General features: G+C 44.6%; 1 protein-coding gene across 1 annotated transcript in view; it reads right to left on the reverse strand.

The window, feature by feature from the left end:
• FAT2 (FAT atypical cadherin 2) overlaps nucleotides 1–16,376 on the reverse strand; it is a 234,157-nt gene extending 217,781 nt beyond the window's left edge. The window contains exon 1 of the mRNA XM_069199589.1: nucleotides 16,091–16,376. The gene's annotated coding sequence lies outside the window, so the exon portion shown is untranslated. The remainder of the gene's footprint in view (nucleotides 1–16,090) is intronic.
• Between the last annotated feature and the right edge of the window lie 449 nt (nucleotides 16,377–16,825).

A 16,825-nucleotide genomic window follows, 5' to 3' on the forward strand; every position in this document is an offset into this window, starting at 1 on the left:
AAGAGTAGAAAGGTTGGTTGCCGCGGGAAGCATTTTTGTTCAGAATCTGGCAGAAACAATGGGCATTTTGTTTGAACATGTGCTGCACTTGTGTGGAGGGCAGAAATACTAATGCACAAGGCAGGGGCGGATCTCCGAAGTGTCCCTCTTGGGAGAACGCTTGAGGGGCGAGGCGGGAGTAAGGTGTCTTTCAATCTAATCACTGAAGTCTGGGGCAGTCTCTTTATCGCTGTGCCACTCTACTGAGCCAACTCGTCCTTGATGTGGCGGGTCCTGTGTCCCCATGCCTGTCCTCTGAGCAGCCCCAGAGGCGTCTCGACATATATGATGAGGCAGTCACCTCAGTTCAACAATCTTGGAGACAACATTCTGTGCATCACTTAGGCCACCCATTCTCTGAGCCCCCCAGCCCTAGAGGTGGCATTCCCATTATGTATGAGACAATCTCCAGAGTTCAACAGTCCTTGGGGTGACGGTCAGTGTATCCCTTGTACCAGTCCCCTGAGCCTATCAAGTGCTGGAGGTGAAAGGATCTGCGGTTCCTGTGCCAGTTCCCTGACCCCCTCCCAGTTTGTAATGGGAGAGGTCCTGTATACAAGAGCATGAGTCCTGATCTGAGCTAGCCTGGTGACAGGATCTGTGTCCCTGTGCCACTCGCCTGGCCCCCTCCCAGTCTGGGAGAGGTGAAAGGCTCTGCATCTCGGAGCATGTCCTGACCTAAGCCGGCTCTGGAGGTGTCAAGATCAAATCCTCTAACCCTTCTCCCAGTCTGAGAAGTGAGAGGCTCTGCATCCTGGAGCACGCCCTGACCCGAACCAGCCCTGGAGGCGACGGGTTCCGTGTTCCACAGGCAATGACTGAAGCCACACAGCCCGCTGGATGGAGTACCCTGCACCGCCGTTTCGGTGCTCCCAGTCGGTTATTGCTTCAAAGAGCTTCAGTGTCACAGTTACCAAGGTAATAAAATGCCAAGCTTGGTTCGTGTTCAGTCTTTCAGTCAGGCAGACATACCTTTGAAAGTCATCCCTTACTTTGTGCACGGGTCCCATAATAACACAAGCCACGCTCAGAGAGAGATTTAGTTGATGAAAGCAAACTACACATCCTAACCACACGACAAATTACAGGCCAGGCAACTCACCACAAACACCATTAACCACAAGAGAAGAAAATGCCCCACGTTAATGTCAGCAAAGTGCAGCTTTATCCTCAGCTATGTGCTTGTTTCAAGTGTAGGGAGGAAAGTCTTCACTTGGCTCAGGGGGCCGTTGCCGCCCTTCTGTCCGATTTCTTTCTGGCCTTTTGTAATTTACCCCAGTGAGCTCGACTATCTGTGATTTCTCTGGAGGTGCTCCGCCTTCTCTTCCATTCTGCAGCAAATGACCAGGCTCTGCTGGCCAGGGTTGCACCTGATCCATAATCCAGCGAGGCTTCTGCTCTCCATACAGGTTATAGGGAGTATAATGGCTGGTAGCAATGGCTCTAGGGTCAGAGGCTCTGACTATTTACAGGAACAACACGCATTTGCAATGCAATGGGTCTCGTGTTTGCTCGAGTTTGAGCTATTAGCGCTGTAGATTCCTAACTGGAGTTTTCTTGCCACATAAATTGAAAATGAAAAGTAAAACAGTTGACATAAGTGAGCCGATTCAAAGCGCCACGGCCTCTATGAGGGCAAAGGAGAGACTTAAAGGTAAAAAGAAGTGTGCACGCAGTCAAACGTATCAGCAAACGTACAGTTATCCATGTAACAGGGTCCATGGCCAAGGCGGTAACAAAACTGCCCGAAGGAGGGACAAACATAAAGTATTACCAATGATAACAAATTATTTTTAACAGGCAAGCCCATAAATGAGTGATAGTGATGGGCGTGCAGTGGGCGTGGCATAGCACGTCACAGCACTTGCACGCTCGACCTAAAAATTTTGTTAGCTGCATACTGTGAATAAGATCTTTTCAGACCCTGGTTGGTTCATATGTAGTTTTATGATTTTTATGTAAGTCCTATTATTTTAGAAGGGGTGCTTGAAGTCACAGTATGTTGGCATATTCAAGTTGGAAGTGTATTAGAGGGACTGTAGCTTGAGCTTAACCAGGGAAGCAAAGATATGGGAAAATGTACAGGAGGCATGTCATCACACAGAAGCTTCTCTTGGAGATTTGATTGAATGTGGCATAATATAGAGACTGAAGTCAACAATTGTTGTCAATTAGTGCTATTTGCTTCAGAACTGACCTTTCAATGAATTTGACTTAAAATGGGGCAATAGCTACCAGTCAGTGGGTAGAAGAGTAGGTTGAAACAGGGCAATGTTTTCTTGGAGTAGGTTATATATCAGCCTTCTTGAGTCCACTTGAGAATGCTCTGGTTACTAAGGAGTGATTGATGATGGCTCTGGGTGGGATGGCAGCAACGTTTTTGAGAAGAATGTCCTTAATTATATGAAAAGGGCATGAGTCATCTCGGGCAAAGGATGTGCCACAGGCTTTTGTGGTATATGTGAAGTCTTTTAGGGTAAACAGACAAGTAGCTTTGGGTCTTCATTTATTTTATGGATTATAAGAGTTGTGGGGAAGGTGCAAGGTGGGTTCTTCTCTATTTTAGGTCTGTGACAGATAGCTTTAGCTGTCATATGGGTACCTATTGTTTTCAACACATTGCATGTACTGAGTGTGGTCTTTGGGCCTGCTCCTTGCTTACAATTTGTAGGATTTGTTGTACATCCCAGGAGTCTGCTTTTGATTTGATGGCTTTCTTCCCTATTCTTGTGCGCATGAAGTCTATGAAGATTTCAATTTCACTGTGTTTTGATTGGATGATGTTTAATTTACTGCTGACATCAGACCTTGCAATGCAATGCATAGAAGGGACTATTGCCCCTCCCCCTTTCTCTCTCCCTCTTCTCCTCTTCATCCTCAATACTCTCCCTTCCCTTCTCTCCCCTTCCACTTGGTCACCCCTTATCCAGCATCCTACTGATGACTACCCCCCTTTTGTAATTTACACACCAACCGCCATGCAGTTGAGGAGTGGATCATCTTAAAATGCTTTTCTGAGTATTCCTAGATGGCCGTCCACAAGTGTCCATAAACATACATGTGCGGTGGGTATCTAGGAATAGGTTTTGTTTTATTTTAACAAATCCCATCCAAAGATTGCTGCCTCAGATGTGTGTCCACAGCAGCTGTCTTCAAACAATATTTGTTAAAATAAAATGCATTCAAATATGGCTGACCTCATGCCTGCGCATTCACGGTGAGCATATTTTAATGCACTTTGTTATGTTTCACAAACCTGTTCCAAGATAGTCACTGCAGAAGCTTACACACTCGTAGTGGCTAACTAAGACAAAAAAAAGCCCTGGAACAGTTAATAAGGTTCACAGTACAGACTATTGTTTTGCCAAAGCTTGTACCAATAAAGGTACGTTTCCAGGACTTTTGCAATGAAGGGATCAGCCATAGATTCGGATATATATTGTTCCTGAGATTCTGTCATATTTGAGCAAAGGCTTTTTGAATACATTAATCATTTTTCTGTCGCTCCAATGACCATAAAAGGGGTTCTGAGAAATGGCACGAGTCCAGGAGTCATTTTACTTTGACAGCTTCCTTATAGACTCTGGAATGGTACTAAAGTGCCAGTTTGTCTTCATTGCTGGAAAACATTTTTCCAAACTCTTTTGAAGCTTGTATTTGATATTGTGATTTTATTTCAGCAGTCTACCTGACTGGTAGACTCCCAAGGATTAATGGATGAGATGGGGTTGTGTTGTATATGTTCTTCAAAGACAGTTGAAATAATTAGATTTATTGAACTGTGGACATAACAACCTGCATACTGTTGTCTCTAAGCAAAGAGTAGTAAACACCTCACACATGTCCACATCTTTCCAGGTCCAGGACATTTCCCGGAACACCATCTGACCTCCCCTTATTCATGCATTTAGGCCACTTAATCTCCCCCTTGATTCAGTAGTTGCTCTTTGTGTAGATTTTAAGAGTAACATCTGTTGCACTAGCACAAAGGGGCATTTTCCAAGAGCAAGACTTTGCATGTTGTTTCTAATGCCAAATGTAAGACTCCAAAGAAGTCCTGCTTCCTGTGATTTGCCCTGGAAGAAGAAGAGTATATACTTCCTGTGTTTGGAGAAGATCTAGTCTTTGACCAGGAGGAGAAGAGCAAGGTCCACAGGAAGGAAGCTTGTTAGCAGGCAGGTCTTCCCGATAAAGCGAGCCTTCAGGGAGGCAGGAGGAGCATGCAGTGCAGCTGAGAGAACTGAATCAAACACATCTGCTTTTCAAGATTGGGCGGATCTGCTGAAGGCATGTGTGGTGTGCCGGCATTGTCATCACCCGCTGTCTACGATTCCTTACTCTGTGAGTCCGTATATCCACATTTTCATCCTGAGCTGTTGTTTGCCTTCACTGTAGATTTAACGGTAATGTGTCTTTGGCTGTGGTTAGTCACCCAACTCTGTAACTGTTGGAACCCTTCCTCTAGCCATAATAGCTCTGGATTTTTCATGGTTCAAACTTGTGGCTGGACCCTAGTCGAAAATTTCGATTTCCTCCTTCTGCCAGCTGGATGCCTGGAGTCCTGGAGTTCCATGAATGTCCATGCTAATCGAAAATCTGAATAGACGTTTTCAAGTTATGGTCCTTTAAGGTTTGGTCCTCCCAAGGCATCAGCTTTAGGAATTAAGGCTAGTTATAGAGCTAGCACATCCCTACTGCAAACACTGACTGAGAACAATTAGAGCTACTGGTCTCTTGTAAATTGTTCCTGAAATCCCTCGTCCATGTCAAGAGGTAAATGGATCCCTAGTGGTTCAGATCACTGACACGTCAAGAACATTGACTCTGTTGGACTTTGGACTAGCTTCTTTGCTATCTTCTCTTTCCTTTCTCAGTATGGCATCATGCAAGTCATACATTGAAGAAAAGTAAAATATTTACATAGCTACCAACAATCAACAAACAGAGGGATTTTCTAAAATGTAATGGTATTTAGAGATGGGCAAGCCAACACATCAACAGGGAGAGCCAAGACAGAGCCCAGCCAATGGTGTATGTTACTCCTTTAACATGTGAAAGTTCTGACACTGAGAAGTACTTATTAAAAGTGATGGTTTTTAAACATGTACCTTTAGTGAACTAAGAGGCAAGACAGTTGTCATTTAAGCTCTGTACGTGGCCCAGATTATTATAGAGCAACATTATAGTCTATTACTTAGAACACAATCCTTTTTTGTTCAACTGGTATTTTGAACTCATATTTGAAAGTGCTTTCATCCGCGATAAAGAAGAAAAAGAAGTTTGGTGAAATAAAGTATGTGACTAACATGACAGAATTATAACGCGGAAGCCACAATGTAACCAGGTTTTCTGGTTTCACTTTGTAAAACTCAGCAACTAAATAGGTATCTATTTGTATCTTATTTTTATCATAATGGTTTGTTTTTACGTTTTTTTGCCTTTTTCTGTAGTTTTTATATAGTGCAATCTTGACCCAAAGGTATTGGAGCGCTTTAGGTCAGCATCAGTTACATTACACAAGGTTACATTCATTATTTTTTGGCACTGGGAGATTAAGTGATTATCCCAGAATCACCTGTTGAACCACGCCGAGACTCAAACCTGGTTCACCTGTTCCAAAGTCTGCAGCTCTGCTCTTAACACCACTCCTTGGATAGAGGGAGGGTGACAGCCAGAAGCCACTTCAAAGCTCTGCTTGTTATAGGCTCGAGGTCCCAAAAGGACCACGATGTTAGCCAGGCTTCAGCCTCGAACCTGTCTCCAGCTGTCAGTGGCACACCCAGCTCTACTGCCAATGAGTTTGAAAGAGTACAACCTGCATACAGGGGGAGTAAAATTAGGTTGTGGGTGCCCACGGGTCAAAATATGCCACCCATTCTTATGATTCTCTGGCTTCAAAAAGGCCTAGGATCCTGGAATTCATGAATACATGGGCTACCAACTCCTTTCTCTAGGAGCTACTTAGGCCATGCGGCACACATAGACAAGCAATGCAGTTATCACAATCGAAAGTTGTGACATCATGCCCAGACCGCGATTGCAAGTAGCAAGAGGTAGCCTCTTTATAAGGCAGGGCAATCTTGACCTCATTCTTTCTCACCTGTAATTCACCATGAAGTTGGGAGGATGAAGGACCTTATAGCCTTAGTTGCCCTTTTGGCGGTAAAACGAAAATATGTCATCAGTCAGCCAACAAAAAAATTGTGCAAAATCAACATGTGCTAGCGCTGAGGTTCTTGCTCTACATTTTCCTTCTGTGTGAGTTTCCCCAAAGGAGTGGGGGAGTTGAGGGTTTGAGGCTCCATATATCTATCATATGTCTCTAGGTTCTGATCTTGCTACTATGTTTATTGACCACTGGTCCTAAGTATTGTGCAAAAACGAATACTCTCCATTTCAACCTGCTCATAATGTAAATATTATTTTGTATTTTTCACTTATTTAGGTGTGTGTATCCTATCGAGGTAATTAAAGATGTGTTGGAAAAGTTGCTACAGATGGTATTTTTCACGTTGTGTGCTCTGTTTATGGTTGTTTCTTGTATTTGAGTAAATACATGTAATAATCCACATTTTAGTTATTTAAAGCATCGCACACTCAGTTGAGTTTGAGGGGACGAGGACCTTAAATTGGGCACTTACTAGCTTACTCTTCTACATCATTGTCCACTACCAAAATCATGTTAACCCAGTCCTGGATGAAAGAAGAGATGTCATGTATTATGAACCATGTAGTGAGGAAACAAGGGGCAGATTTATGACATTAGTACAGCAATCAAAGTTTCTGCCCTGTGTAGCATGAGAGGGAGGGGCGCTACTAAGATGGGAAGCAACCGCTGTCTTCCTTACACTCACACACTTTCAGATTGCCTTGTGCCATACACTAAGACCTTCGCACCATAGCTAAAGGGTGGGTGTGTGACACACTTTAAAGCATTTCTCACTTTGTACATGTTCGGTGCAGTGCAGCACACAAAGTTTAAAAAGTTTCGAGAAAAATAATTGTTTTTCCGACTTGCTCAAGGATTTTTCGACCCCAAGTGCTGTCTATCACGTTTACTAGATAGGGCTTTGTGTCAAAACCCATGGTTCATGGAAGTGCCAAGTATCTCTCATGGGATGCACCCTTGACACAAAGTAGCACAAAGCACTACTTTGCCTAAAAGCAACCTTCCTGCAGGAAAAAAAAGCGTTGTACTGGAAAGTAGATGGAAAAACAACTCCGCACCAGTTTGTGTCTCTTTTGGTGACTTTGCACTGGTGCAAAGTTTTGATAAATATGGCCCAGAATGTGCACCTGAACCACTTCAGATGGAGTCTGGAAAATGCAATTCCAATATGGAAACAGTTTTACAGAACAACAATTTGGGATTATTCAACGTCTACCCTTTGACTTTGCAGTTAGGAAATTGACGTTCTTTCGTTAGACCAAAAAATATCAATATGAAGGGAGCAGGATGTAACCCGTGTGTTTTCAAACGTTATTCATTTTGGGCAGTTGGCTTGGAGACTCATTTTTAACCAGTTCCCATACACAAAGTCATGCAACGTCTGATCTGGGACCTCGAAGTGTGACTCATGTGTCATCGGACTCTTGTTCAAAGCTATCACTTACATAGCCATTCAATTAGATTTAAGTCTCCCAAAACCGATTTATTTCAACCAAATGCATTACAAGGTTGCCAGTGCAGATTTTGTTTTAATAAACCTTGAAGAAGCCAAAAGGTCTGACTTTGTCACATAGGATTTGTATGCGTCATATGTGTGTCATGTGCTTAGTAAAGGCAGACTGCAGACACTGCACTACTGCCTTAATGGTCTTACTGTAGACACGTAACAAGGCCATATCAACTGCACTGTTAATACCATGGACTTAGTGCAGCCAGGCCTGCCATCGGTACTGTAAACACTGTTTGTTTCCTGTACATTTCTACAGACACGTACAAAAGCACACTGTAAATTCTGCATGTACTTAGGGCAGCCCCACGGAAGCAGACAGTAAACACTGCATAATGTATTGCACAACTGCACTATTAAATATAGACACCATATATATAGACGTGGCATATTGAAAGGTAAGTGCACATAGGGATAGATAGGTTTTCTAGTCCTAACTACACACCTACTTACCTTGAAGATCTTTGTACAGCGTAGGTACTTATGTGTAGAAATCAGAATAGAACATCTAGAATTGCTTACCTGTCAATATTGTATTTTCAATATTCGGTCCTCGGTATTCTGTCCCATCGATGTTGTTGATTAGATAGTTATTGGACACAAAATGCCACATGCGTAGCATTATTTGTATGTGACAACATACAGACGGGGGGATGTGGCCTGTAAAGACTTCTCGTTATGAGAAATGTATTGAAGTACTTCCTGTTATGACACTTAAATGACATCCTGTAAATCTCCCTCTTACTACAACCCATGACACTGTTTTAAAGATACTTGAAAATGGAAGCACAGAATTCCCTATAAAGTTAAACTGCCGATGTAGTTGCCGTGGCAACAGTTTTAAAATGTTTGAGAATGTCAGTTTTCGATACCAGCTGAAGTTGTGGTCGTTTGTGCCAACTCTGTTGTAAAACAGTCATGGTGTTTATTTTGCTTTAAAGTTGCTATAGTTTAACAGTTCAATGAAATAGGATGCTTACTTCCTTTTAAACCCACATTTCTTGTTCACAGCTTGTAATTTTCCTTCTGATTATTTGTTTAGAATACTGTTTTTCTCCTTTGTGTGGTGATTTATCAAGCGGGATGGGGTGGGATGTTAATCCTACATGCAATTTGTTGCCATCTTCAAGGAGTGGGAGTGTGTTGGAACGACACTCAAAACACAAAAGTTAGGAGACGTAAACAAAATAAACACAGGCCACCCTTCCCAATCAAAAAGGAATACAGTTTGTACCTGGATGCATAGAAACCTTTAAAATGTTTAATGTATGTGTACATTTATCATGTTCCCAAAACAAACAACTTAAAATCTTGTTAAAGTCCCAAAATCAACCACGGTCTACAGTAAGCTCCCAGATTATTTTCTAGTGTGGTAAAATAAAATCTCAAGGACCATATCCTTTCAAAGTTAGACTGTGGCTAAGGACATAGTGCCATTTGTATGTCTCCAGCCAGCACCAAAGGTGGGTGAAAAAAAGCTTGGCTTGCTTTTGTCCATTTATTTCTGCTTTCTGGCTTAGTCAATGCCCCACTCCCAAACCTCCCCTTTCATTAAGAGTTTCCCAAAGTGCTACTCCAGGAGGGACGGTGGGGGTTGGGAAGGAGAATAATGCTCTGGTCAACTATGAATGATCTTCAGACCTAATATTTCTGGCTGCAGAAACAACAGACCAGGCGCGGCTCACGGGATGGAAAAGGGGTGAGGCAGCACGGCACGTAGCAGGGAGGGTGGAAGGGACCCCAAACAAATAAGAAAATAAAAAATAAAACGGACCTTTTCCCGCACCGTGCCATCTGCTCTGCTCCGTTGCTGCAGGCACAGGCCCCCAGCCTGCCCTGCGGCCAATCCTGACGCTGCTCAAAGCAGCGTTAAGATTGGCTGGTAGCGTCCATCCTGGGTGCTCCCAGGCAGACTGGAGCCTGTGCTTACTCTCTCCAGCCTGGCAAACACAGTGCTGAGCTGGAGAACGCACGGCATGCATGGGTGTTTGGACGGCCCCAAAATGCCGGTCAAACATTGATGCACTCTCCCTCAATTCGCATCACGCCCATGGCCCACCCACTTTTACAGTAAAAACATAATAAACTCAGTTTAATATGTTTTTACTTTAGAAAGTTTTTCAGCTCCTGCTGCTGGCGGGGGGGGGGGGGGGGCACGTGGCACTCCTCCACCCTAGCAGAGGAGCCGCCCCTGCAACAGGTCTAGTTTCACTGAGCTCGGGTGGAGAGGGGCAGGAAGTCGCAGGCATAGGCATAACTTGGCACCAGCCCACCTCCTCTAGCATCATGGGGGATAAATCAGTCCTCCCCTTATAGAAGCCACAGCCTTCCTGGCCCTCAAATGCCAGCCCAACCTCCCCTTCCCGTTTCTGCACCAGCTCCCTCGCAGATATTTTTCGTCTTCTTAGAGCAGATGGTAAGTATTAGAATTTAGTTCCCAGGAACTAGGCTTTCTACCTCTTCAGCTCTGCTCAGGTGCACCGTATTTCATACGTCCTCTTCATTGCACCCCTAGAGCTCCAGATACCATTGCATTTTGTCTCTAGTGGGTACTTTCAGCTATTTAATGCAAGTTGCACATCTTCAGTATTTGCACAAACTCTTGTCTCCTCAGTAACATGGAGCAGAATTTCATACTTCTTTTCTAGGGCCTTGCATTTTTACTTACAACACAAATTTAACACAATCTGCTGCCAGAAGAAGGCCCACCACTCCTAGGTATAGTCGTGGTAATGTTCTCCAGCACTTGCATGATGATGCCAAGAGACGTCTACCGACACTACAAAAAGCACTAGGACGATGCAATACATGGGTCACCTTAAGTTATCTCCGTCAGACAGGACTTTTCCCCAGAACTTCAGTCTATGATCAAACGTGTGCCAGCAGGTGGAGAACTATCCTACAGCAGATATGGGGACAGCAAGCAAACTGTTGTGTGTGTTTCCAAAAACATGTAAACTGACTTTCTCTGGCCTGTGGAGTTGTTCAGGAAATGGGTGTGGCATACAGAAGCAGAAAAGTCAATAGACTATTCACCTTCATGCTAAGGGGGAGCTAAAATTATAGTTATCTCTGCTTACTTTTCATTGCAAGCCCATGGACAAACTAGCTTGGGAGATGATACTCCCTCATGGTGATACACTTACTGCTCACACAACCCTGGTTTGCTTCTAATCTAAATATAGGCCATCCTAAGGTTAACTCCGATGCAATAACTGGACTGGTCACAGGAGGACAGCCACAATGTGGATTTAAAGACCAGGATGCCTAGTTGTGCTGGATTGTTAATGACTCTTGGAGCCGCCCAGGTACACTAAGCACGAGGTCACCACACATAGACTCAGCGGTGAAAATGAAGGCTGTACACACATGCGTGAGCCAAGGTCAGGTTTCTTTGCATTCTAAACATAACACTTTATTTTCTAAGATTTCACCATCCATTAGGGGCCACAATATGCGACTCAGCTCCCCAGAAATTCAGACAGAGGGAAGCCTGTGCCATACATAGCTGACTTCAGTGAGTTGGAGCTAACGTTATTAGCAATTTCTCAAGCGTCACAAGTTAAAGGTCCCAGAAATAGGACAGATGCCAAAGTTATATGATGAGATATATTAAAGAAAGTTTGAAAGCATGTTTTCTTTAATAATAATAAAAATAACAGTGCAACTAATAATACTACTATTACATTTTAAATTGTGTTCTGTACTACACTTTAGTTATTTCTAAGCAATGTAGACAAATGTTTATTGCTAGTTTTTTCAATATTTAAAGTATTTAAAGCAGTCAGACATTTTCTCAATCAGTGCTTGATGTCCTCATTTTTTGTTCTTTATCTGTTGAAAGTCTTGGCAGAGGACAAGTGTCATGTGCTTTAGAAAAGGTCTTAAATTCATGCGCACAAGTGAAGGTTTATCGTACAAGTGAAGGTTTATCGTCAGTGAGTCCCTATGAATTACCTTATTTAATTCCTCCATTTGCAGGGTAAGAACACTAGAGTTCTATTAGGATTTGTGTAGTCTGTATGTTAGTTATATGACAGCTGTAGCTGATACAAGTGGTGATGTGCAGACCGTTAACCTTGAAGAAATGACTTGCACCCAAGACTGTAAGTATTAACTTTGTCTACTGTCAGTTGAGTAGTCAGGAAATACGAACGCCTGTTCGAACCGCTAACCAAGAAAAGTGATTGGCCCTGTTTGGCCACTCTCAACTATAAGGGTTTTTAACCATATGATATTTGTCATCGAAGGCAAATAATGAATAAGTGAACTGCCTGAGCTGAGACCAGGATCTAGACATATGCTTAATGCCTTGTAAAAAAATGTATCTTAATCAGGGCCCTCACCAGAGTAATCAAGTCATCTAATACAGACAATGACACCGTTTTGTCGGATCTTTAATTCAGCTGCTACCCTAAATAAGGCTTGAGAAGGTTGCTAACACACGCTCCAAACCGTCTTTGTTATTCTAATTCCTGGACAACAAAGTGACTCACCTACTTCAGGTAAAGTATGAAATCCTTACCTCTAGCAGCTAATCTTGGATATCTGAACATGACAACCGATTTAAATGGATTACTTCAATCGACATTCTTTAAAACTGGGCTAAGCTCTTAGCAGACTCATGTGAATGGCCAAACTCACATTTAATAATAATCTTATTTCCTATAAAATATTACCCATTTTCTGCTGAGTCTCTTAATCAATCTTCTACCCTGTTGTACTTTAGGTCAAAATTCGGCTTGTGAAGTGTTTTCATGGAATCACAAACCTCCCCAAGGAAAGCTATGAAAACAGGGTAAAGTCTCTTGATAATAGAGTAGACACAGCCGTCTCAAGGTCTCTACAGAACAAACTTGGAAGGTATTCCTTCACCTGAACTAGTGTACCCTTATAGAAAAATCTAATTTGGGAGAATCCTGAATGGTTGGTAGCTGACAGGGGACCACGGAGTGATTATGCAAAGTTAGGCGAAAACGTATAAAAGTGGGTTATCAAAACTCTACAGGGCTTTATGCTGACTGCAAACTCAGCATTTCATCCTTCTGAGACTGATAAAATAAGTACCATTGAGTTAATAAAATAGTAACGCAGATCATGATTACAGGACTTTGGAGCTGTGCGACAGTGGCAGTAAGAGCTTGATAATACCCATGATAACACTTGATTGTCCATGTTATTTGAAGGAAATGACCAAAATGTACCACGTCTGACCCTCTCAATGGCTAGCCACAGCTTGCAGAGATCCAACAAGACATGCCTTGGTACACCTCCCAGGACACCAGTGGACAGTGAGCCTTTAGGATCACAAGTATTGCACCACGCAAGAAACAGAGTTAAAAGCACTTAGTAAGAGAGAGGTTATTATTATCCGGCAAGTAAACAGAGTGTACAGTCATTAAGCGGCAAGCCATTACCCTGTACCTAGCGCCCAGCTCGCAACTGTAATTAGGACACGTGCTATTAACCTTTCAGTACTCACAACATACAAGCAGTCATTAGGTCCTGGGTTAGAGTCCCATCCAAACGTCTACACGACACTCCTAGGCCAGGCCATTGCCCCATGAAGCGTGCAGAGTTTGAAAAAACATTACTAGCCATGTCAATATTCCTTCGGTATATACAAACGACAGGACTTCCTTATAAATAGTGACTAACTCTTTCAACACACACTATGAAAAGAGGTCAATATTATTTAAGCTGTCGGGGAACATGGAAAATGCAATTAGTCATTAGAAGAAATAATATTGACCCTCAAGTACACTTAGCATAGCCTGAGACATTAGGATTTAAACCAGTGCCCTTCCAATATGACGAGAGTATTTATTGTACTGGGAGCCTATGGGAAGTGGGCATTGCCCTTCTAGCACACCCAAAGTACTGTACTAGTTGTTATTGTGAAATTATCTTTGCCCCCTCCCCCTAGAGTACATGCATATTAAATTGAATTAGGTGGAGAAAGGCACCAACACTTTAAGTATTTTAAGCATATGAGTACTCATTAGGAGGCTTGTATTTATTAGTTCTTCATCTGAAAGACAGGTATTGGCCCTACAAGTACAACAAGATTCCAAGGAGTCAGTCATTGACAGGTATTCTGGTACCCTCAGAATACAATCAGTTATTGACAGACAGATATTGCTTTTCCACCACATGCTCACATATGCCAAAGAATCATTGAGAAATGGATATTGACCATTCTGGAACTCCCAGAACCCAAACAAACATAAGGAGACTGAACTCAGCTCTCCCAAAACACCCGGAGTACAAGTACTATTTGACTCATGGGTACTGACCCTTCAAGTACACACAGAGCACAAGGATTGAGTGAGTTGTGGGTGGATAGTGTGGTATCCCTATTTATGCATGATACAAAGTTCTGTCACATAGTTGTTATCCCAGTGCGAAAGGAAGCAATGAGGCTAGGCTTACGAATGCTAGATGAGTGGCATATGAGAGGGATTTGTGAGGTCAGTAGAGTCCAGGAAGGAGTTGTGCACTCAGAACACCGATAATGGGAGGATCGGCAAAGGATGGGAACACATAAGGGGGTTGCCTAAGCTTCATGGGTGGGTTTGAAGGGGACAGATAATATCACTGGTGGTAGGCAGGGCAAGAGGGATGTCAGTGGGTCCAGGGAGGTGGGGGGGCACACAGAGAACTATAAAAAGAAGGGAAAGGAGCGGGCTGATTCTAGAAACCACTTGGAGTTGTGCTCAGGGTGGAATGCCTCACTAGCAGATTGTATCTTGGTTGAAAGGGCAGGTGTTTTTTGAGTCCAGAAGATAACATATCTGCAGCACTGTGTGCTGTTTCGAAAGCTGCATCAGGAGAATTGTCCATTTCTGGACTGACAGTGGCCAGACACGTTGCCAAAACTGCTGCACAACAATAGAGAAAGACTAGTACGTTTCATAGATGAGAAACGAAAATAGTTCAAACAAATAGTCTCCTGAATGTTAGCATCAAAATCCATAAAGTGGATTTAAGTGCAGGGAGGTAGAGAGACCTCCGGCCTTAAAGTAAATATATAGAGCGCAAGAACTGTCCTGTTTGTGTGGACCCCGAGACCACAACATAAAGAGTGTGAACGATGCAAGTTGCGGAGCGATATCACCTTTTTTCAAAGTATGATTAGTCATCAAAAGGAACAACTTTGAAGAGCGCGTGGCGGAAAAGTATAAATCAATGCAAAAGGCAAGGGGAGAGAGTTCGTAGGCGGGACTGCGGCAATGAAGGGTTCGTGCGCCCTAAAACAACGAAAGGACTGGTCTGTTGCTCCCAGTCTGCCTACGTATATGTGTCAATCTGCGCGTGACATACAGAGGGATACCAAGTATGATGGTGTCACGATCCACATGACAATGCTACATGTGTGATGCTGTGCATGGCGTTCATCAAGTCACCCCAAGTCAAGTGTCGCACTGCCCCACACCGCAAGCTTGTCAATATGAAATTGTGCATGACGCACTGAGAAAGGCATATCACACATAAACTACCACACAAACCATTTCACTGAATGTCAACGCAACACACAAAATGCCCACAAGGCAAGCCATTGCACACAACACCGGGAAATACAACGTGCACACCAGTCATGTGCATGTCGCTTTGTACTTATGCTGAGGCTTGCAAACTAATCCTGAATCGTACATAAAGCAAACGCGCGTCATACACCCTGCAACCGCACATCACACAGTAAATGCACAGTGCGGGTAGTACAGAGTGAACGGCAGCACACAGATGCATTGCTCACATGCAGCCTGTACGTCGCTGTGCATAGGAACGAACATTCAGGCAGTGTTGCCAGCGCTCCCGACCCCACTGCCCCTCACAGCGGCACGTGCGCCCTCCGTACTCTCCTGTGCCTCCCTCTGCCCATGTTGTCCCGCTGTGATTCTGCACGCGCTATGTGCTCTTGCCCCTTACCGGCCCTGTACGCCCCCATCCCTGTACACAGTTTCCCGTGTCCGTGTCCTGTTGCCCCTCTCTCTGCCTCCTGTCGCCGTTCTACGCGTGTCCTGCTTATGCTCACATGATGTCCTGTGACCCCTCCGTGTGACCAGTTGTCCGTCTCAGGTTGTGTCCTGTTACTATTTTCCCTGTGGTCAGTTATGCCCTCTGCCCCTCCTCCTCGCCACCCGGGCTCTATTGCCCTTCTCCCCTCGTCCTGTGACCACATGGCGTGCCGTGTTGCCCTGTTCCCGGTGTCATGCTCTGTCACCCCTGCTCACCTGCTCTCTGGTTCTCTCTCTCTCCCAGGGCCCTGCCTCTCCGCTCTGGGTCTGTCTCAGATGCCCCCTGCCAGGGCCCTCTCTTTGACTCCTTCTGCCCTTTGAGCAGTGCCCCCGGCCCTGGGGCAGAAGGCTCCTTACCTGGCCGCAGCGCTCCTGTCGGACTCTATTCCCTGCCCGCCCGGGACATCTGTGCTGCCGGGGCCCCTCTGGCTCCCATCTCCGCCGCACGGCGAGGCGCCCCTCAGATGTGTCCTTCGGGGGGGTCTTCCAGGTGGGCAGGCGCCGGCTGAAGCGAAGCCCCGCTGGGGAGGTCCTGAGGAGGTGGCGAGGAGTCGTCTCCCGGCTCAGGTGAGGCACTGTGTGTGAGTGAGGCTCGGAGCCGGGAGGTGGGGCCAGGTGTGAGCGCTCCCCGCCTCTCCTGCTCACTGACGTCCTATCTACCGTCTCGCTCAGCCCGGCCTCTGTCTTCATCTGTCCACCGCCCTCGCGCTCTCCATTCCCACTCTTTCACTATGACTAGAGCTCCGCTCGCTTTTCGGCCTGAATAGCTCTCCTTGTTTCTCTTGCACTTTCTCCCGTCCCGACAACAGCTCCTACCCCCGCCCTCTGCCCCTCAACATCGCCCTATACCCCACCTTTCTCCCAATTGACAATGCCCTTCTCCTCACACTCTCTGTATAGTTATCTGTGTCTCACATTCGCTTCATGTCTTTTCTTTCTTTCTTCCTCTCGCTCTCGCCACCCTCACTCTGCATCTCTCTTGTCCAATTCTTCTTTCCCTCTTCTCCCTCTCTTTGTCTCTCTAGTCAAGCCATCTCTTGCCATCTCCACCTCTTTGTCTCTCTGCCTCCATCTCGCTAGCATGTTGTCTCT

The sequence above is a fragment of the Pleurodeles waltl genome, chromosome 7, assembly GCF_031143425.1.
Source record: "Pleurodeles waltl isolate 20211129_DDA chromosome 7, aPleWal1.hap1.20221129, whole genome shotgun sequence".
Lineage (NCBI taxonomy): Eukaryota > Metazoa > Chordata > Amphibia > Caudata > Salamandridae > Pleurodeles > Pleurodeles waltl.